We start from the raw sequence: 21947 nt of genomic DNA on the forward strand, positions 1-21947 counted from the left end.
GAAGTAGAAGAGGTATTATCGCAGCACAGTGATCAACTCACCTCGATGGGGAAGGAGATGCGGAAGGTGATAGAGACCAACATGAGTCTGCGAGCCAAAATGGAAGACCTGGAAAACAGATTCAGGCAGCAGAATCTGAGGATCGTGGGTCTGCCCGAAGGGGTGGAAGGCCCGAGGCCGACGGAGTATTTTGCCACGATGTTGGCGGAGCTATTGGGGGAGGGGGACGATCCATCTGGATACGAATTGGATCGGGCTCATCGGTCGTGAAGGAGAAGGTCCTGTCCTGGGCAAAGCAGAAGCGTGCGGTGCAGTGGGCTGACGCTGGTATATGCATATACCAGGATTTTAGGTTGGAGCTGGCGAGAAGGAAGGCGGCCTTCAGCTGGATGAAGAAGGTACTGTACATCAGCAAGGTGCAGTGCGGCATAGGGTATCAAGCTAACTTGAGGGTGACCTACAAATCCAAAGACTTTTATTTTGGGACGGCGGAAGCGGCGGAGGAGTTTGTGAAGGCAGAAGGACTGTGGCAGAATTGAGAAATGGAACTGAGAGCGGGTCTTGTACCGATGTAGCCTCATATAACTTTATTTTTTCACTGCGTGTTGGTGTATGTACTAAATGAGTTGACGCTGTATATTTGGACAAGGGAAGAGCTGGGACTTTCATTTACAATTATGGTTCTTTGGGGCTTGGGTATGTATGCTGGGGTTGTGTGCTAAAGAGGATTTCTTGGTTTTCCTGGGACCGGGCAAGGGGGAAGGAGACCCGGGCGGGGGCCTCAACCGGCCAGTGAACGGGAGTGAGGTGGGGGAGGGGCTGCAGCCATCGGAGCTTGGTAGAACACGTTTCGGTGAGTCTCGCCGGGATGAAAAGAAAGTTGGAGGAAGGAACTGAGGCTGGGGGGAGGTGTTTACAAGAGGAAGTGGAGGGGAGGAGTCTGGGAGGGGAGGAGTCTGGGAGGAGGGGTGGGAGGGCGTCTGCAATTCACGAGTGTCAGTCACGGTACTCTTTCAGGGATTGGATGCATTGAATATTAGGGGGGGGGTTGGGAGGTTGGACTAGAAATGTCAATGGTGACCATAGGCAATTCCTGATTCCTTTTTCTTGGGAGGTTTCGTTTTATTTGATGCTTGTATTGTCATGCCGGCTGTTGTTTGGGGCGGTGGGAGGATGGGATCATTGTTGTTAATAAGGAGATTGACATTGTATTCGTTACCGTTTACGGTTTGTTGATGGGGTGTAAATTTTGGAGAAATGTGAAAATGGAGAATAAAAATATTTTTAAAAAATAGATCAGAAGACTAGGAGCAGAATTCGGCCCATCGAGTCTGCTCCGCTATTCAATCATGGCTGATGTTTCTCACCCCCATTCCCCTACCCTCTCCCCATAATCCCTGATCCCCTTACTAATCAAGTACCTATCTATCTCTGACTTAAAGACACTCAGTGATTTGGCCTCCACAGCCTTCTGCAGCAAAGAGTTTCACAGATTCATCACCCTCTGTCTGAAGCAATTCCTCCTCATCTCACCCCAGTTCAACTGAATTTTCCTGAGCCAGTCATACCCTTGTAGACTAGGCCCATCCCCTTTTACAACCAGGAACCACGCTCTTGCTTCTTGACTGTTATATGCAATATCTACTTCTAACGCTCCAAACAATGGTATAGTCACAACGATGTATGTCTGAAGGTTGATTCCTGCCTGAATAAGGGCTGGTGCCTGCTTAGAGATCCAAATCTTCCTGAAGGTCTCCTCACTGATTACCGATGCAGAGGCTCCTGTGTCCACCTCCATCTTCATTTTCTGTCCATCGACCTCTACTGTAGCATAAATAGGTTCTGCATGCCCTTCACTCATATTAAACATGGTCTGAGCTTTTCAAGCGATGCGCCGTCAACGAAGGCTTCCTTACATTTGAAGTTCTCTGCTCAGCCTTCAACGTTTTCTTAGCACACCGGCATTTCTTCGTTAAATGCCCTTTCTTGTTGTACTGGTGACAAACAGCATCATTAAAAAAAAAATTTGGAGTACCCAGTTCTTTTTTTCAATTAAGGGGCAATTTTAGCATAGCCAATCCACCTACCCTGCAAATCTTTGGGTTGTGGGGGTGAGACCCACACAAACACAGGGAGAATGTACAAACTCCACACGGACAGTGACGGGGGGCCGGGATTGAACCTGGGACCTGACCAACAGCATCATAAACTTACAATGTTTTGCATAGTGTCACCCTCCACACCTAAAATACTCCAGTCTTCACCTTTTTACTTGCAGCTTCTTTTTCTACTTGATGCAGTGCCCTGCTTTGCTGCCATTAGCCTTCTGAATATCTTTTGCATTAATTGCAGCCATTTCCATGCCCACAAAATTTCAAGAGCATTCTTAAAAGTAACTGTGGTTTCTCCCAGCAAATGCCACTGAATACGGTCCTTGTTAATACCACAAACTACAGGGCAGCATGGTGGTGCAGTGGTTAGCACTGCTGCCTCACGCACCGAGGTTTCAGGTTCGATCCCGGTCCTGGGTCATTGTCCGTGTGGAGTTTGCACATTCTCCCCGTGATTGCATGGGTTTCACCCCCACAACCCAAAGATGTGCAGGGTAGGTGGATTGGCCACACTAAATTGCCCCTTAATTGGAAAAAATGAATGGGGTACTCTAAATTTATTTTTAAAAATACCACAAACTAGTCTGGCCTCAAAGCAAATCTTCCAAAACTTCCACAAACTCGCAATGCTGAGCCAGTTGGTGGAACAAAATTTGCGACAGACTGCCCTGTCTTCCGAAAATGACTATGGAATTCAAAGTTTTGTATAATTACTGACAGCTTAGGATTGTGGTGATTCCGAATGAGTGTAGCCAAATCCACAAATGAAATGTCCCCCCCGGTTTCCATGGTGGGGCTAAATTTCTCACTAGCTCATAAGCCTTCACCCCATACACACACAGGCAAATTGAGAACTTTCTAGTTTTGTCTGTGATCCCATTTGCCAAGAAAACGTATTCCAACCTTTCCATGTATTCAGACCAGTTCTCATTTTCTTCCAAGAATGCACTGATAGACCAAAACATAGCCACTGTACTGCTAACTTGTCTTCCTTCGGTAAACTTGGCAAAACTTTGTTTTGAATATGCTGAAACTCAAATTTTAAAAATTCTCATCACCAAAAAGATGTGGTAACGACCACAAAAAGGTAGTTGAAACGGCTTAATCTTAAAGTTAAAGTTAATTTTCTATGATGTATAAAAGTAATTAAGTTTTAAAATACATGGACTCAAACAGGAGCAGCTCGTTAAACATCAAAATAACAGTAACAGAATTAGAACTAACAACAACTAATTACACGGCACTTACTGATGACATCGACAATGGATTTATATTTGAAGATGCACAATAATAACATTCAGTATTAGCATCATTCTCCTCTTCTCCTGAAAGTAAAGCTCAGGGAAACCAATCCTTTCTCAAGACTCACCCTCTGAAATCAGGAATCAGTCTTGCAGCTTCCTGGATTACATATTTCCTGTAAGATAGACACCAAAACTGAACACAGTGCTTCCCAAATAACTTCACCATAAGCTGGTACGACTTTACAATCACCTTGATAGATTATTACTGATTCATTGATGTTTTTAGGTACTAATTGAGTGCATAGTTAAGAGTGGAATTATTCAAAATGCCATGACTATGAAAAATTAGTCACTGTTTCAGATAATGAATTAACTATTAAACTTTAGGGTCTTGTTTGTAGAAATTTAGACATTGTTTCAATGAATGGTTCATATAATGAATAGACTATTGTATTTCAGTGCATTTAGCAATAAGAATGTATCAACTAATTAGTTACAGCAAGGTCTGCAGCCAGCAGTGGCATGAGAAACCTATTCTCATGAGGCTGCGTACGTAGTCACTGAATTAACTTTGGACACCAGTCAATCTTAATAAATCATCCTCTAAGTAACATAGATCTATTTGAACAAATCAGGAGGTCTCAGCTGAGAATTAGCAACCAATGAGAGTTAATGACGGATTAGACCATCGATAAGGATTCCCCTTGGTAAGACCTCGTGGCCAAGGTCAACCTCCTAGTTCCTGCTTTCCTAAATTATCATACTTGTTTATTTTAAAAGTGATTTCTATATGCTTTTATGATTAATGATTTCCTTTACCATGAATTTGACCAACTTATGTATTGTTTGATATTTTGTTTTGAAGTTTTGATTTAGTTTGTATGCAAGTGTATTAAAGTAAATAATTAGAAATAAAGTTGTATTTTCGACACCTCCAATCAACCGGACAATCGTCTCTCGTCAAAGGATAAAATAAGATCGCTTCTCGGCCTTTTGGCTAAGATCAAGTGTAATGTAGATTGAGCCTTTGGCTCAGATCTGGTATGTCTCTCTTGTGGGGACCATGAATTAGATTCAATTTGAATTGTTTTTTGGAGCAGGCGAGGAGCTGGATTAGGGGTTCGCCCCGACCCACACTCTGAGCCCTGGCTTTGTAACTCAGAAAAAGTAATAATAAAAAATAAAAATAAAAAGATAAAATAAGAGATCATACACACTCCTTAGGCTTATGCTATACCCTTAGTTGAACAGCCTAAAATTTTAATTTGCTTTCATCACCTGCAAATACTGAAGTGACAGTTTTAATGACCTAGCCTCCAAACCTCTAGGACTCTCTTCCAGGTCTGTTAGTGTAAGTTTAATATATAATTCGCAATCCTGTTGCTTCAATCTAATCTTGTTACTCTATACTAACCTGTATGAAACTCCAGCTGTCACCTCTTTGTCCAGTGACCTAGAATGTCCAGAACCCTTTGGATTATTGCTGTAGCAACTAATTCCGCATTAAATGCAAACTTCAAAAAATACCTTGCCTTTATATCGCAATAATTGCTGATCATTGGTAGAAACCAGGGTAGTGTTGTGCAGGACAAGGACGCTGGCAAGGTTAGTCCTCAGATGATGTGTTAGGTATGAAGGTCAATGAGAAATGGTGGGGCAATTGGAGTTGTTCATAAGGTGCTTCCATGGGCCATTCAGAGGGTAGTTATACGGTTATTCAATTCAGATTTAAGTTGAGTAGATGGACAGGGCCTCAGTTGAACATCTCATCTGAAAGATAGCCCTTCGGCCAATGCAGGACTCCTTCAGTACAGCATTAAAATGTTAATCTAGCTCATGTGTTTAAGTCTCTGCAGTGGGGCTTAAACTGGTAATCTTCTGACTCCGAGTGGAGGGTGCTACCACTGAGCAAAGGCTGACATCACAACTTACATGCATAGGATTTGTAGCCATCTGGGATGGCCACTTCCAGAATACAAAATGGACATTTGCAAAGATTGCAGGGAACAATGGACAATGTTAAGAAAGCAAGCAGGCACAGAGCCTGCTGCATATTGGAGCCGTAGCTCCCAGACAAGACTGAAACTGTAGGCCCTTTAGCATATGGATGGCCCATCTCCGGGAACAAAGGGAGATACTTACGTAACCGATCTGGCTCCAGACCTCGCGGCACCAGTTCCCCAAACCAAAAGCAGAAAACAAAGCAGGCCAATGGCCACCTAGGACACGCCCAGCCATCAGGGCACCTACCCCTTTATTGGTCAGGATCAATGCAGATGATCACGATGCAGTCCAATTAATTGGGGCCAAGTTCAAGGCCCGCCCAAAAGCGCGTGAAGCCCCCTTCAGGTATAAGGCCCCAAGAGAGAATCACTCTCTTGGACTTGGCTCTCACAGCGGAGAGACCCGTCCACCAGCTGCACCAGAAGCAAGTAAGTCCAAGGTCAATGCTCGCTACCAGACGGACGACTTTAGCTGTTTCCCCTCTACCACTTCGACCCCAGCAGCCTCAGATCCGAACAACGGCCATTGTTCCTCTGACTGAGTGGGCGCCCGAAGCTAAGTATAGGCTTTAGCAGTAGTGATAGTTTAGTCTGTAGTATTTTGTGCATGAGTAGATATTGCTGTGTGTGTAAATAAATAGTATTGTCTTTGAACTAACTAACTGGTGTATTGGCTCTTTGGATCAGTATTCGGGTTTGAACCTTGTGACAGTATCGAAAGATACCTGGCGACTCTAGAGCAAACATAATTAGGATTAAGGAAGGCAACTTTATTAATCGCCATATTTAGAGCCAAATAAAGAGAGCAACAGATTACATAGGATGTACAGCACAAAAATAGACCATTCAACCCAACCAGTGCTTGTTGGTGTTTATGCTCCACCCAAGCCTCCTCATCTAAATCCACCATCTGTTCCCTTCTCCCTCATCAGCTTGTTTAATTTCCCTTAAATACATTTGCACCATTGATTTCAATAACACCCTGTGGTAGCCAGTTTCATATTCTCACTGCTTTTTGGGTAAAGAAGTTTCTTATGAATTCCCTGTTTTCTTTCTTGGCGACTATCTTAGATTGATGGCCTCTAGTTACACTCTTCTCCGCAAACTGGGACAACATTCTGTCCTTTAAATATTTTTTTTAAATTACAAGCACAGCCATAATATAGATCTCTATGGGACTCTGCTGTCAGTCAGGCTTCACTGCCACTTCCTTATGTATCACCACTCTAAATGCCCAATCAGCCATACATCAGTTAAATCTAATGCTCTGTTAGCTATCTAATGGGCACGTTCCTTGCAAGTCAAATTTCAGTGCATACAGTGGAATCTTTCGCCAGTGGGCTCGCCAAAGATGTGCAGGTTAGGTGGATTGGCCATGCTAAATACCCCTTTGTGTCCAAGGATGTGCACGTTAGGTGGATTGGTCATGGTCGATGCACGGGTTTATGGGGTATGGGTGGGGGAATGGGCCAAGGTAGAGTGCTCTTTCAGAGGGCCAGTGCACACTTGATCGGTGGAATGGCCTCCTTCTACACTGTAGGGATTCAATGGGTCGGCACGGTAGCACAGTGGGTAGCATTGTTGCTGCACAGCTCCAGGGACCTGGGTTCGATTCCCGGCTTGGGTCACTGTCTGTGTGGAGTCTGCACGTTCTCCCCGTGTTTGCGTGGGTTTCCTCCGGGTGCTCCGGTTTCCTCCCACAGTCCAAAGATGTGCGGGTTAGGTGGGTTGGCCATGCTAAATTGCCCCTTAGTGTCCAAAAAGGTTGGGTGGGGTTACTGGGTTAGGTTGGAGGCTGGGCTTAAGTGGGGTGCTCTTTCCAAGGGCCGGTGCAGACTCAATGGGCCGAATGGCCTCCTTCTGCACTGTAAATTCTGTGATTCTGAATGGGTTCTATGGATTTTCTGCTCTCACCAAAGTCAATGGACTTTAGAATGGCTTGCCCCATTTTCCAGCCCCACCCCCTCCAGGACAGGGCCATAAAATTCAGTCCTACGTGTTCCTTGTCTCACTCAAAGTCAGGTAGATAAATTCACTGCCTCACCCTTGATCTACCAGATATAAAATCTCCACAAAGAAACTAGAAATTCGGTCAGATATTGGGGTTACTGGGTTAAGGGGATGGGGTGGAGGAGGTGTGTGCTTGAGTGGGGTGCTCTTTCCAAGGGCCGGTGCAGACTCGATGGGCCAAATGGCCTCCTTCTGCACTGTAAATTCTATGATACTGTGATATGAACTGCTTTTATGAATCCTGTTAGGAAAAAGGAGTTTCTCATTTTTGAAATATCACTGTCATATTGTATAAACTAGAAGACAAGTTTAAGGGGGAGTGACTGGTTTAATGGGATTAGAGACAGAAAACCTGCAAAGGACAATCATTAGGGGAGGCGGTGGCATCGTGGGTATTGCCACTATACTCGTAATCCAGAGACCCAGGGTAATGTTCTGGGGATTTAGGAATTAAAGGACTAAGGATGACCATGAAACCATTGTCGATTGTCGTAAAAACCCAACTGATTCACTAATTCCCTTCACCAGGCCTACATGTGACTCCAGATCCACAGTTATACGGCTGACTCTTAACTGCTGTCTGAAATGGCCGGACAAGTCTCACATTTCAAGGGCAATTAGAGATGGGCAATGTCCAGTGATGCCCACAACCCATGAATTAATTTTCAAAAAGTCAATAACAAAGGTGCAAAAGCAAGTGTTGGTGAACTGAGAGTATCATGAGAAAAAAATGTTTGGAACTTGGCTATTGTATTTCAAAAGGGAACAAACAATTGGAAGATTGCAAGTAGATGAGGAAAGATGGTGTAACTTTGATTTTTAAAATATAGTAGCTGAAATTTTTTTTAATTAAAAAAAAAAAATGTCCACATCAGGGGAAATTTAGCATGGCCAATCTACCTACCCAGCACATCATTGGGTTGTCGGGGTGAGACCCATGCAGCCACAGGGATAATGTGCAAACTCCACATGGACAGTGACCCGGGGCTGGGATCGAACCCGGGTCTCGGCATTGTGAGGCAGCAGTGCTAACCACTGTACCACCCTCCAGTAGCTATAATAATGTACTGCTCCAAATGACAGCAATTACTGTGTGAAATCTGTTCAGTGGATAAGCCAGGTTTAGCTGCTCTTCATTGACTGGGTGAAATATCTACTGTTGGCAAATTATAAGTGCAATGTCACCCATCATAATTGCAAATTGAGTTGTTCACATTTCACAAGTCCAAACTGGACAAAGAATCACATGAGATCTGTTGAGAAAAACTAATTAATAAATTTTCAGTTTACTTCGAAGACTCGAGTGTTCTTCAACATCGTCTACAGTTAGTAACGACTTATATTACTTAAACCAAGTAATATCACTGTCATAAATGGTTCTATATAAATGGTCCAGAAATGGTTCTATATTAAGCAATGTACAATAGACATGAATAGCTGTCACTGGTTTTTCTATTACAAAGCCCATATTTTACTGTCAAAATTATGTCATCTTTCAAGTGTCTGAGCATCTGACTACCGATTTTCTTTTTTCCCCCCCCCTCCCCCCCCTTTTTTTTAAAATTTAGAGCACCCAATTCATTTTTTCCAATTAAGGGGCAATTCAGCATGGCCAATCCACCTAGCCTGCACATCTTTGGGTTGTGAGGCCGAAACTCACGTAAACACGGGGAGAATGTGTAAACTCCACACGGACAGTGACCCAGAGCCGGGATCGAACCTGGGACCTCGGCGCCGTGAGGCAGCAGGGCTAACCCAGTGTCACCGTGCTGCCCTGACAGCAGATTTTCATACTGGCATTTGGCTACAAGGCTAATGGTACAATTCCTGTCCTTTGAAGAGATGAGATTATTAAAATGAAATGAATGTTGCCATAGTCCCAGAGCATCATAGGCTGCACTCCTCTTTGAGAGGGAGCTGACTGGTGGTGGTTTAAGCCGATGGTCACCACATCTCAGGCGACGGGCAAGGTCTTCATGGATAACCTTAGCTAGTACGGGAATTGAACTTGCTCCGTTGGCATTGCCCCGCATCATGGACCAGGTGTTCAGCCAACTGAGTTTACTGACGGAATTATTAGCAATGCCCTGGCACACCATTAATCTATTGTTGCGCATATCAATTAAATATTCTTTTGCTATCACAAATATTTATGAATAAAGCAACAATGCACATATGAACTAACTGCTCTATAAATTTTGTTGAATAAAGGAAAACAATCTCTGCAATCTCTTCCCTGAGCCACAGAATCTTTTCAATGGTGCTATTTCTTTGAATGAAGTGTTTGTTGCATACGATGGATAACATGCCGTTGGCTAACCACCAAAGTTTCACGCATTTGTCAACAGAAATGTTCTCCATTTATATTTTTAATTGTCCTAACTTTGGAATCAGCTCTAAAATACTAACAATGTTTCGTTTTGCTGAGAAACTGTGACTTCTGCAAAAACTTTCCATCCTCTCGGGTTCCATGAAGAGAATCCCCACACCTGACACATAAACATCACGTCTCATTGTAAAATATTGTTATGCTATAACTATAATGCCCCATAAGACTAGCGTGTAAATATATTGCCCTCTGTAGCAATGGACATGACTGCAGAGTTTGGATGGACGTATACATATTGAGGATTCCCACTCCAGATCATTATTTAGTGATTTCTGCTGCAAGTGTGAATATATACAAAGACAAAATTGAGTTGAGTTGTGATATCCATTGTGATGAATAGCCCAGCTTGATACTCTGTCTGAGCTCCCAACCAAAGAATCATACTGGTAAAGATACTGCAAGGAAGACAACAGCCCAGGACGTATATAGCTGATAGGGTCAACACCTTCAGGGAAGAAGAGAGAAGAATCAGAGAGGAAAATGTAACATTTTTGTTTATTTTTCAGTGAATTCAATGCCTGTATCCGTCGCAACTGTAACAAACAAGTACCTGTAACAAAACGTACAGGCTCAATTCATTTTTTAAAACATTTAGTGTACCCAATTAATTTTTTCCAATTAAGGGGCAATTTAGCATGGCCAATCCATCTAGCCTGCACATCTTTGGGTTGTGGGGGCGAAACCCACGCAAAGACGGGGAGAATGTGCAAACTCCACACCGTCAGTGACCCAGAGCCGGGATCGAACCTGGGACCTCGGCGCCGTGAGGCTGCAGGGGTAACCCACTGCGCCACGGTGCTGCCCGCAGGCTTAATTCATTTGGTAATACTCTTACCTCTAAGTCAGAAAGTTTATGCCCCAAAAGAAGGCTTGAGTGTATAATCTAGGTCACCATTCTGAAGTGTTGGGTACTCTGCTACACAGACGAACCAACACGGTTGCGAATGGTACAACTCAGTTTTATTTCAAACATCTATTTACAGTGGTAAACTGTTTCCTGAGGTTCGATCATGACCCTTGAATCTGTGGACCTATTCCTAATTCTATCTTGTAGTGGCACTCAGAACATGGTGGATATCTGAGTGGCTTGCTATGAGCTCTGTGCCCTGAGCTGTCTCCTTGCTCGAGTGCTCAGGAAGTGTCGTGTTCCCTGTTTTGTACTGTGTATGCTCTTGCCTGTGATTGGCTGTCGTGTTGTGTGTGTGTTGATTGATCCGTTGATCTGTCCATCAGTATGTATGTGCTATGATGTTTACCTGAATATCATGACAACCCCCTTTTTTACAAGAACATGTGCCTATGTGGTCATAAATAGAGATGTGTACTGAGTGTAGCTAAATGTGTGTGTGAGCAATATCTACAGCATGTACATGGGGCTAAACTATATACAAGGGCGATGTCGGGTGCGACATAACAACGAGGTTGTACCATAAACAAAGAACGGGGAAATGTTGAACGACAAAGCAAATTCCTGTAACGATAAGAACAGAAACATATTAACACAGTGGTAGTATGAGTTCAATGTACAAACAATCTCATAAGTCCAGTCTAGTAGGTGGGCGACGGATTTGGGTTGACCGGCTCAAGGGTGGGTCTGGAACCACCGGCTGAGGAATGGGTCTGGCCACGGGCGACGACAGAAGGGGCATGGTGGCAGGCAGCTCCACGAAGCCGATATCAGCAACAACATACTGAAGGACATACTGGCACTGGAGCGGGTCCAGCGGAGATTCACACGGATGATCCCAGGAATGGTAGGCCTAACATACGATGAACGTCTGAGGATCCTGGGATTATATTCATTGGAGTTTAGGAGGTTGAGGGGAGATCTAATAGAAACTTACAAGATAATGAATGGCTTAGATAGGGTGGACGTAGGGAAGTTGTTTCCATTGGCAGGGGAGACTAGGACCCGGGGTCACAGCCTTAGAATAAAAGGGAGTCACTTTAGAACAGAGATGAGGAGAAATTTCTTCAGCCAGAGAGTGGTGGGTCTGTGGAATTCATTGCCACAGAGGGTGGTGGAGGCCAGGACATTGAGTGTCCTTAAGACAGAAGTTGATAAATTCTTGATTTCTCGAGGAATTAAGGGCTATGGAGAGAGAGCGGGTAAATGGAGTTGAAATCAGCCATGATTGAATGGTGGAGTGGACTGGATGGGCCGAATGGCCTTACTTCCGCTCCTATGTCTTATGGTCTTAACAGGAGGGCGCGGTGTCGGTGTAAGTTCCCGTAGCGAGCGTGGAAGTAGGCGAAGAGCCCGGCGATTGCGCCTACGAATGGATCCATCAGGCATGCTAACCAGGAACGAGCGGGGAGCCACGCGGAGAACTTCGGCAGGTGCTGACCAGCCACCTCCTGGTAGGTGGATGCGGACGTCGTCTCCAGGAGCCATGGCGGGAAGATCAGTTGCCCGTGTGTCATATGCCCTCTTCTGGCGAATGCGCTGCTGTTGCATACTGTGTAGTACCGGAGCATGGTTGGTTGTGGGTGCCAGAATGGAAGGCACAGTGGTCCTGAGGGCGCGACCCATCAACAGCTGGGCTGGTGAGAGGCCAGTGGCTAGTAGGGCCGAGCGATAGACCAGCAGGGCTAGGCAGAAATCCGATCCGGCAGCAGTAGCCTTGAAGAGGAGCTGCTTGACGATGTGAACGCCCTTCTCTGCCTTTCCATTGGACTGGGGATGCAGAGGGCAGGACGTCACGTGTGTGAAGCCATACGAGGCAGCAAAGGATGACCATTCCTGGCTGGCGAAACAGGGCCCATTGTCCGACATGACAGGCATCGGAATGCCGTGGCGAGCGAAGGTGTCTTTGCAGGCCCTTATGACAGCGGATGATGTCAAATCGTGCAGGCGTATGACCTCTGGATAGTCTGAAAAGTAATCAATGACGATTACATAGTCTCTGCCGAGCACGTGAAAGAGGTCCACACCCACCTTCGCCCAGGGGGGCGTCACCAGCTCATGGGGCAGAAGCATCTCAGGAGGTTGTGCCGGTTGAAACCTTTGGCAGGTGGGGCAGTTGAGCACCGTATTGGCAATGTCATCACTGATGCCCAGCCAGTATACCACCTCTCGGGCCCTCCGTCTGCACTTCTCGACCCCCAGATGGCCTTCGTGTAGTTGGTTGAGGACCAGCTTGTGCATGCTGTGCGGAATCACAATCCGGTCCAGCTTGAGAAGGACACCATCAATGACGGCCAAGTCACCTCGGACATTGTAGAACTGCGGGCACTGCCCTTTGAGCCACCCTCCCGTCATGTGGCACACCACCCGTTGTAGAAGGGGGTCAGCCGCAGTCTCTCAGCGAATACGGGCCAGACTGGAGTCGTCAGCTGGCAGATTTGCCGATGTGAAGGCCACCTGCGCCTCGACCTGACAGGCGAACCCCTCCGAATCTGGCGGTGTGCTCACTGCTCTAGATAGGGCATCCGCAATGATAAGGTCTTTACCCAGGGTGTAGACCAGTTGTAAGTCATACCTCCTAAGTTTAAGGAGGATGCGCTGGAGGCGAGGGGTCATCTCATTCAGGTCCTTATTTATGATGCTGACCAGGGGGCGGTGGTCAGTCTCAACGGTAAACCGGGGAGACCATACATGTAGTCATGGAACTTGTCTATCCCGGTTAGCAAGCCCAGACACTCCTTTTCGATCTGTGTGTAGCGCTGTTCTGTGGGGGTCATGGCCCGCGAGGCATAGGCGACCGGGGCCCATGACGCAGTGTCATCCCGCTGTAGGAGCACCGCCCCAATGCCGGACTGGCTGGCATCAGTCGAAATTTTAGTGTCACGAGATGTGTCAAAAAACGCCAATACCGGTGCTGTGGTGAGCTTAAGTTTGAGCTCCTCCCATTCCTGCTGGTGTGTGTGTTGCCACTGGAACTCCGTGGACTTCTTGACGAGGTGGCGCAGAGCTGTCGTGTGGGAGGCAAGGTTGGGAATGAACTTCCCCAGGAAGTTGACCATGCCTAGAAAGCGTAGCACTGCTTTCTTGTCTGCCGGCTGCGGCATGGCTGTAATGGCGCTCACTTTGTCTGCATCCGGACGGACCCCTGACCGGGAAATGTGGTCCCCCAGGAACTTCAGCTCGGTTTGGCCGAAAGAACACTTGGCTCAGTTGAGGCGCAGGCCGTTTTCCTGTATGCGCGCAAAGACGCGCTGGAGACGATAGATGTGCTCCTGTGGTGTGGTGGACCAGATGATGACGTTGTCCACATAGTCGCGCCCCCTTTCGATGCCTTCCATCATCTGCTCCATGATCCTGTGAAAGACCTCGGATGCCGACATGATGCCAAATGGCATTCTGTTGTAGTTGAAGGTGCACAGCTTTCGGCTGGACGGATCCAGTTGGATCTGTCAAAAACCCTTCGAGGCATCCAGTTTTGTAAAGATTTTAGCCCGGGCCATTTCAGTCGTGATCTCTTCGTGTTTGGGTATGGGGTAGTGTTCCCTCATTATATTGTTGTTGAGGTCTTTTGGATCAATGCAGATCCAGAGCTCGTCAGAGGGCTTCTTAACACACACCACATGGAGCTGACCCATGGCGTGGGCTCCGTGACCCGGGATAGGACCCCTTGGTCCTGGAGATCCTGCAGCTTCTGCTTGAGGCGGTCTTTTAGTGGCGCTGGGACCCTGCGAGGTGCGTGAATGATCGGGGTCGCGTCCGGTTTGAGCCGAATTCTGTCGGTGTAGGGCAGTGTTCCCATGCTCTCGAATGCCTCCTGGTTGTGGGCGAGGCGCGATTGGAGCTGTGCCCTGAACTCTGCATCCGGGAAGTCAGATGTGCCTTCTGGAGACAGAGCGTGGACTCGTTGCACGAGGTGAAGAGCCTTGCATGCCTGTGCGCCTAACAGGGAGTCCTTTGATGATCCGACTATTTCGAATGAGAGTGTGGCCGTGTGTATGTTGTGTGTCACCTGGAGCTGGCAGGATCCCATAGCCAGGATAACGTTCCCATTGTAGTCGACCATCTTGCAACGGGACGGCCGAATTGGTGGTCTGACCTTCATGGCGTAGAAGGCTGACCACGCTAGGAGGTTGGCGGAGGTGCCAGTGTCCAGACGGAATGTTATCGGTGATCGGTTGACCGTTAGGGTGGCACACCATTCATCACCCGGATTGACAGTGTTAACTTGCATCGGCTGATGGGTCCTGGCTGGAGACATTCGGTTCCCATCAATGACCGCAACACGGAAGGCGTCCCGGTTGTCTGTGTCACTGGTCTGGATATCGTCTGGGTACGACTCGTAGTAAGGAGGCTGAATGGTCCGCTCATCCCTGCGAGGTTGTCGGAGTTGGGGAACATTGGCAGGTTGAGCTGCTCGACAGCAGGCAGCGTAGTGGCCCACCTTGCCACAACGGAGGCATTGTCGGGTTCTTGCGGGACATTGCCGCTTTAAATGTGTGGCTCCACAGTTGCCGCACATCGTGACGCCATGGCGTTCGTTGCGCCACCGCGCATGCGCAGTTCAGTCATGCGTCGAGCGCGCCTGTGCATCACGCTCCTCAGTGTTGCCGTTGTTTTTGGCGCGCACAAACGCGGGAGGCCTCGAAAAGCGCGCAAAATAGCCGCCCTCGTCCGGGCCGCGGGCCGGGAGGAACTCGATCGCCTGGACCCGTTCGGCCTCGTAGGACGCCTGCCTCGCCGATCCGGCCGCGTAGGACCCCTGCCGCACCGATTCGGCCGCCTGAAATTGGGTATAGCGGCTAGTCGCGTTTTCGTGCACGACACAGGCTTCGATTGCAGAGGCTAAGGTGAGGCCTTTTATTTTTAAGTGCTGCTGGTGTAGGATGCCCGAGATGACCCCAAAAACGATCTGGTCCCGAATCATGGAATCGGAGGTGGTGTCGTAACCGCAGGACTGTGCGAGGATGCGGAGATGCGTAAGGAACGACTGAAAGGGCTCATCCTTACCTTGCAAGCGCTGCTGGAAGAGATACCTCTCGAAGCTCTCGTTGACCTCGACGTTGAAGTGTTGGTCGAGCTTGAGAAGGACCGTCTGGTATTTGGTCTTGTCCTCACCTTCCGCGAACACCAGGGAGTTGTAGACATGGATGGCGTGTTGACCTGCCGTGGTGAGGAGGATGGCGATCTTTCTGGTGTCCGAGGCGCTCTCCTTTTCATTGGCTTCCAGAAAGAGCTGGAAGCGCTGTTTGAACAGCTTCCAATTAACGCCGAGGTTTCCAGCGACTTGCAGCGGCTGCGGTGTTTTGATGGTGTCCATGGCGCAGGATGGCAGATTCCGGAGGATTTGTAGGTAGGTACCACAGTTACTCCTGGTACTATGAAGTGTTGGGTACTCTGCTACACAGACGAACCAACACGGTTGTGAATGGTACAACTCAGTTTTATTTCAAACATCTATTTACACTGGTAAACTGTTTCCTGAGGTTCGATCATGACCCTTGAATCTGTGGACCTATTCCTAATTCTATCTTGTAGTGGCACTCAGCACATGGTGGATGTCTGAGCTGTCTCCTTGCTCGAGTGCTCAGGAAGTGTCGTGTTCCCTGTTTTGTACTGTGTATGCTCTTGCCTGTGATTGGCTGTCGTGTTGTGTGTGTGTTGATTGGTCCGTTGATCTGTCCATCAGTATGTATGTGTGTGCTATGATGTTTACCTGAATATCATGACACATTCATCCCTCACAGTACCGAGGTAGTGATGCATTATTAGATGCAGAGGGCTTTGACTGAGATGTGACCACTGCTGGCACTTCCAGTCAGCCAGCTGGATGTTAAAGATGGCACACAACTTCCTGGAAACTGGGAGAATTTTGAATGTACTTCAGCCAACATTCATCCCTCAACCAAAACCACCTTAGAACAGTGTGAGAGATTAATTGTGGGATGGTCCTGGCAAGAATGATCAGCGTGTTTGCCTCCAAAACACTACATCAAGAAGTAATTTCAGAGTTAGAATGGACCCCTATATAGCAAGGTTGTGACTGCTCAGCTCATGTATGTAATAATATGATTCTCCTACAAGGGGCACTGTCTCCAAATTTAAGATGGATCTTGACACTATCTCTGCCTATTACGGGCAGCACGATGACGCAGTGGGTAGCACTGCTGCCTCACGGCGCCGGGGTCCCAGATTCGATCCTGGCTCTGGGTCACTGTCCGTGTGGAGTTTGCACAGTCTCCCTGTGTTTGGCCCCCACAACCCAAAAGATGTGCAGGGTAGGTATATTGGTCATGCTAAATTGCCCCTTAATTGTAAAAAAATTAATTGGATACTCTATATTTAAAAAGAAGAAAAAAAAAATCTCTGCCTATTACATTTTTTCAGGAGAAATCTCAATGCTGATTTATGTTCCTGCAAATCAAATTTTACAGAGTTGCTTCACAACATAAAAATAGCTGCAAATGGCATATTGAGTTTACCTAGTGCGTATGTATCTGAGCCCTACAAGCCAGTAAGATTCAGGTTTGTGCTGAGCTGACTTCTGGTTGCGGCGATGCGGAGTTAAGCCGCGCGTTTCGGCAGCTCCCGCGATTACGGACTTTCGGGCTCTCCAGAGGAGCCCCAACGGAGCTTTTTTGATCTAATCCCGTGTGGGAAGGTGCAGTGAGGTCCCCCCTCACAATATATGTATGGCAGAGATCAGCGGTGGAGCAACGAGGAAAGAGGCCCTGGAGCAGAGACCAAAACGAGGGGGAAAAAACAAGATGGCGGAGAGCGAGCAGCGTGGGGGCCAGACCAGCAGGAGTTCCTCAAGCGATGTGTGGAGGAGCTGAAAAAGGAGGTACTGGCACCGATGCTGTTGGCGATCGAGGGGCTGAAGGAGACCCAGAAGACCCAGGCGGTGGAGCTTCGTGTGGTGAATGAGAAAGTGAATACCAACGAGGCCGAGATCCTGGACTTGGCGGTAAAAATGGAGGCGCACGAGGCGGTGCACAGGAGGTGGGCCGAGAGAATTGAGGTCCTGGAGATCAGGTCGAGAAGGAACAACCTCCGGATTCTGGGTCTTCCCGAAGTAGTGGAGGGAACTGATGCCGGGGCGTACGCCAGTACGATGCTCCATTCGCTGATGGGTGCGGAGGCCTCTCCAACCCCCGTGGAGCTGGAGGGAGCTCATCGGGTCCTGGCGAGGAGACCCAAGGCAGATGAGCCGCCAAGGGCGATAGTGGCAAGGTTCCACCGCTTCGCGGACAAAGAAAGTGTGCTGAGATGGGCCAAGAAGGTGTGGAGCAGTAGATGGCAGAACGCGGTGATCCGAGTATACCAGGATTGGAGCGCGGAGGTGGCAAAGAAGAGAGCTGGCTTCAACTGGGCCAAGGCGGTGCTGCATAAAAAAAGAGTCAGGTTCGGCATGCTGCAGCCTGCGTGACTGTGGGTTACCTATCAGGACCGACACCCTTATTTTGAAACGCCAGAAGAGGCTTGGACCTTTATTCAGATGGAAAAACTGGACCCGAACTGAGATGTGGTTGTACAGGGGGTTGTAAATACGGGTAAAGAATATTGCATGGGTGGGATGATGGATGGGGATGTGGGTAGAGTCCTGGTTAAAATTCCAAAAATGTCCTTTTTTCTTTTCTGCAGACAAGATGATGATGATGGGGAATGTGGGCGTCGGTGCTGGAGGGAGGTGAGACTCGGGGATGAGGGAACTGGGATAATGGCCACAATAGGAGCTGCGCTGGCTCAGGAAAGCGCGGGCTTTTCCCGCGCCAAAAAGGGGGGGGATGGAGGAAGGTAAGGAGGAGAGACTCCCAAACAGGGGAGATCAATGGGGAGGCGGGGGAAGCCGGGGTCAGCACAAGTCAGCTGACTTATGGAAGTAGTATGGGGGGAGCAAAAGAGCTGAATGTGGATCTAGCGGCGGGGGGGGGGGGGGGGGGGGGGGAAGAGAGAGAGAGTTTCTCCCCCGTCTGGGGGAGTGGAGGGTGCGGGAGGCGCGAGCACGGGACTGTCCTAAGATAGGAGATGGCTAGTCGGCGGGGCGGAGGGGGTTACGTAACCCCCCAATCCGGCTGATCACGTGGAATGTGAGAGGCCTAAATGGGCCGGTTAAGAGGGCCCGAGTGTTCGCGCACCTAAAGGGACTGAAGGCAGACGAGGTCATGCTTCAGGAGACACATCTGAAGGTGGCAGATCAGGTCAGGTTAAGGAATGGATGGGTGGGACAGGTGTTCCATTCGGGCTGGAATAAAGAATAGAGGGGTGGCAATACTGGTGGGAAAGGGGGTGGCGTTTGTGGCCAAGAACATAGTAGCGGACAAGGGGGGTCGATACGTGATGGTGAGTGGTAGGTTGCAGGGGACGGAGGTGGTACTGGTGAATGTATATGCCCCAAATTGGGACGATGCTAGATTCATGAAACGGATGTTGGGGCGTATTCCGGACCTGGAGGTAGGGAGTTTGATAATGGGTGGGGATTTTAACACGGTGCTGGACCCAGCATTAGATCGTTCCAGATCTAGGACGGGGAAGAGGCCGGCTGCGGCCAAGGTGCTTAGGGGGTTTATGGATCAGATGGGGGGAGTAGATCCGTGGAGATTTGCCAGGCCTTTGGCCAGAGAATTATCTTTTTTCTCCCACGTTCATAAGGCCTACTCCCGGATAGATTTTTTTTGTTCTGGGCAGGGCATTGATCCCGAAAGTGGAGGAACGGAGCCATAGCCATTTCAGACCATGCCCCGCACTGGGTGGAACTGGAGTTGGGGGAGGAGAAGGACCAACGCCCATTGTGGAGTTGGATGTGGGACTGCTGGCAGACGAGGAAGTGTGCGGGGATGTATTGAAAGGTATCTGGAGGCTAACGACAACGGGGAGGTGCAGGTGGGAGTAGTATGGGAGGCACTGAAGGCGGTGGTCAGGGGAGAGTTTATCTCCATCAGGGCTCACAGGGTGAAGAGAGAGGGCAGGGAAAGAGAGAGGTTAGTGGGGGAGAGTTTAAGGGTGGACAGAAGTTATGCAGAGGCTCCGGATGAGGGACTGCTCAGGGAGAGACGAAGTCTCCAGACGGAGTTCGACCTGTTGACTACAGGGAAGGCAGAGGCACAGTGGAGGAAGGCACAGGGGTGATATACGAATATGGGAGAAGTTGAGCCGGATGCTGGCACACCAGCTCCGTAAGAGGACTGCAGCGAGAAAATAGGTGGAGTCCAAGATGGCAGGAGAACTACGGTGCGGAGGACAGGGAAGGTGAATGAGGCTTTTAAGGCCTTTTATGAGGAACTGTATAGGTCCCAGCCCCCAGGGGGAAAAGAGGAGATGCGGCGATTCTTGGATCAGTTGAGGTTCCCAAGGGTGGAGGTACAAGACGTGGCTGGTTTGGGGCACCAATTGGGGTGGAGGAGCTGGTTGAAGGACTGGGGAGCATGCAGGCAGGAAGGACCCGGGGCCGGATGGGTTCCCAGTGGAGTTCTACAGGAAATATGTAGACCTGTTGGCCCCGTTGCTGGTAAGGACCTTCAATGAATCAAGGGAGGGGGGGATCCTGCCCCCGGCAATGTCGGAGGCGACGATCTCTTTGATCTTGAAGCGGGATAAGGACCCACTGCAATGTGGGTCGTATAGACCGATCTCGCTCCTTAATGTAGACGCTAAGTTACTGGCAAAAATGTTGGCCATGAGGATTGAGGACTGTGTCCCGGGGGTGATTCATGAGGACCAGACGGGATTCGTAAAGGGTAGGCAGTTAAATACCAATGTGCGAAGGCTCCTAAATGTGATAATGATGCTGTCGGTGGAGGGAGAAGCGGAGATAGTGACAGCCATGGACGTGGAGAAGGCCTTCGGCCGGGTAGAGTGGGAGTATCTCTGGGAAGTGTTGAGGAGGTTTGGGTTCGGGGGAGGGTTTAGTAGTTGGGTTAAGCTCCTGTACAGAGCCCCCGGTGGCGAGTGTGGTCACGAACGGCGGAGGTCGGAGTATTTCCGGCTGTATCGAGGGACGGGGCGGGGGCGGGGGGGGGGGGGGGGGCGGGGGGGGGGGCGGGGGGGTGGGGGGGCGGGGGGGGGGTGGGGGGTGGGGGTGGGGGGGGTGGGGGGTGGGGGGGGGGGTGGGGGGGGCGGGGGGGGGGGTGGGGGGGTGGGGGGGCGGGGGGGGGTGGGGGGGGTGGGGGGGCGGGGGGTGGGGGGGCGGGGGGGGGTGGGGGGGGTGGGGGGGCGGGGGGGGTGGGGGGGCGGGGGGGGGGGTGGGGGGGGTGGGGGGCGGGCGGGGGGGGTGGGGGGGGCGGGGGGGGGTGGGGGGGGTGGGGGGGGCGGGGGGGGTGGGGCGGGTGGGGGTGGGGGGCGGGGCGGGGGGTGGGGGGGGGCGGGGCGGGGGGTGGGGGGGCGGGGCGGGGGGTGGGGGGGGCGGGGCGGGGGTGGGGGGGGCGGGGCGGGGGGGGGCGGGGCGGGGGGGGGGCGGGGCGGGGGGGGGGCGGGGGGCAGCGGTTGAGGGGGGGGGGGCGGAGGGGGGGGAGTTTCTGGGGGCATTTGAACAAGAAAACACATGGTAAGATCCGGAAACTGACATGTACGGGAAGAATCCACTGTACAAAGTTTTGTATCTTATTGATTTGCCATGTTCATGTTTTGCCATGCGAGTTCTTTTTTTGTTGTTTTGTTACAGGGGGGGGGGGGGTTAGTTTGTAAGGTCGAAAATATTGTTATTGAAAAATTCTTAATAAAAACATATTAAAAAAAAAAGGTTTGTGCTGAGCTGGATTATTTTGCTGGGAACTTAAACATTCACTCCCTCCACCAGTGATATACAACTCACTGAGTCTCTTTCGAAGCACCTTCCAAACCAGCAACCTATACCCCCTATAAGAACAGGAAAGCAAATTTGACTAAATGTGATCCTGGAGGTTTCATCAAATGACTTTCCAACACACTCCAGCCATTCTTCAGCCAATGCACCTATCCTTACGATGCACTGCCTTCCTACTCCAACCAAAAAGCAAAAAGACTCATTAACCGTCTGGATGATGCCAGTCAATTTTCCACATTTTTATATCTGATCAAGAGAAATACTCAAAGAAATTTTTTTTAAAAAAAATGTTTTAATGTCCTGATGATTTTTCTCCAGTTGCACACTGTGGTGTCCTGGAAATTGATCTCCAATTCCTGGAGACTCCAGGTCAACCCTGGAAGGTTAGCAGCCCTCTTCCCATTCCTTATTACTAGCCAAGGTGGAAATTAGATGAGATCAGTCTTGGCTTTGATGCCACCTGCAATTGAATACCTTGCTGCTAT

The 21947-nt window shown here is 49.2% G+C and overlaps 1 long non-coding RNA gene and 1 other non-coding gene across 2 annotated transcripts; one reads left to right on the forward strand and one right to left on the reverse strand.

Moving 5' to 3' along the window:
* The first annotated feature begins 4332 nt into the window (after window positions 1–4332).
* Window positions 4333–4525, forward strand: LOC140395791 (U2 spliceosomal RNA). Its single transcript, XR_011936304.1, has one exon. It is a non-coding gene; the product is annotated as a U2 spliceosomal RNA (small nuclear RNA).
* A 4381-nt stretch (window positions 4526–8906) lies between these two features.
* Window positions 8907–21588, reverse strand: LOC140395203 (uncharacterized). Its single transcript, XR_011936127.1, has 2 exons — window positions 21472–21588; window positions 8907–10202 (listed from the first exon to the last, which is right to left on the reverse strand). It is a non-coding gene; the product is annotated as an uncharacterized lncRNA (long non-coding RNA).
* Window positions 21589–21947: the final 359 nt, after the last annotated feature.

Source organism: Scyliorhinus torazame, chromosome 18, assembly GCF_047496885.1.
Source record: "Scyliorhinus torazame isolate Kashiwa2021f chromosome 18, sScyTor2.1, whole genome shotgun sequence".
NCBI lineage: Eukaryota > Metazoa > Chordata > Chondrichthyes > Carcharhiniformes > Scyliorhinidae > Scyliorhinus > Scyliorhinus torazame.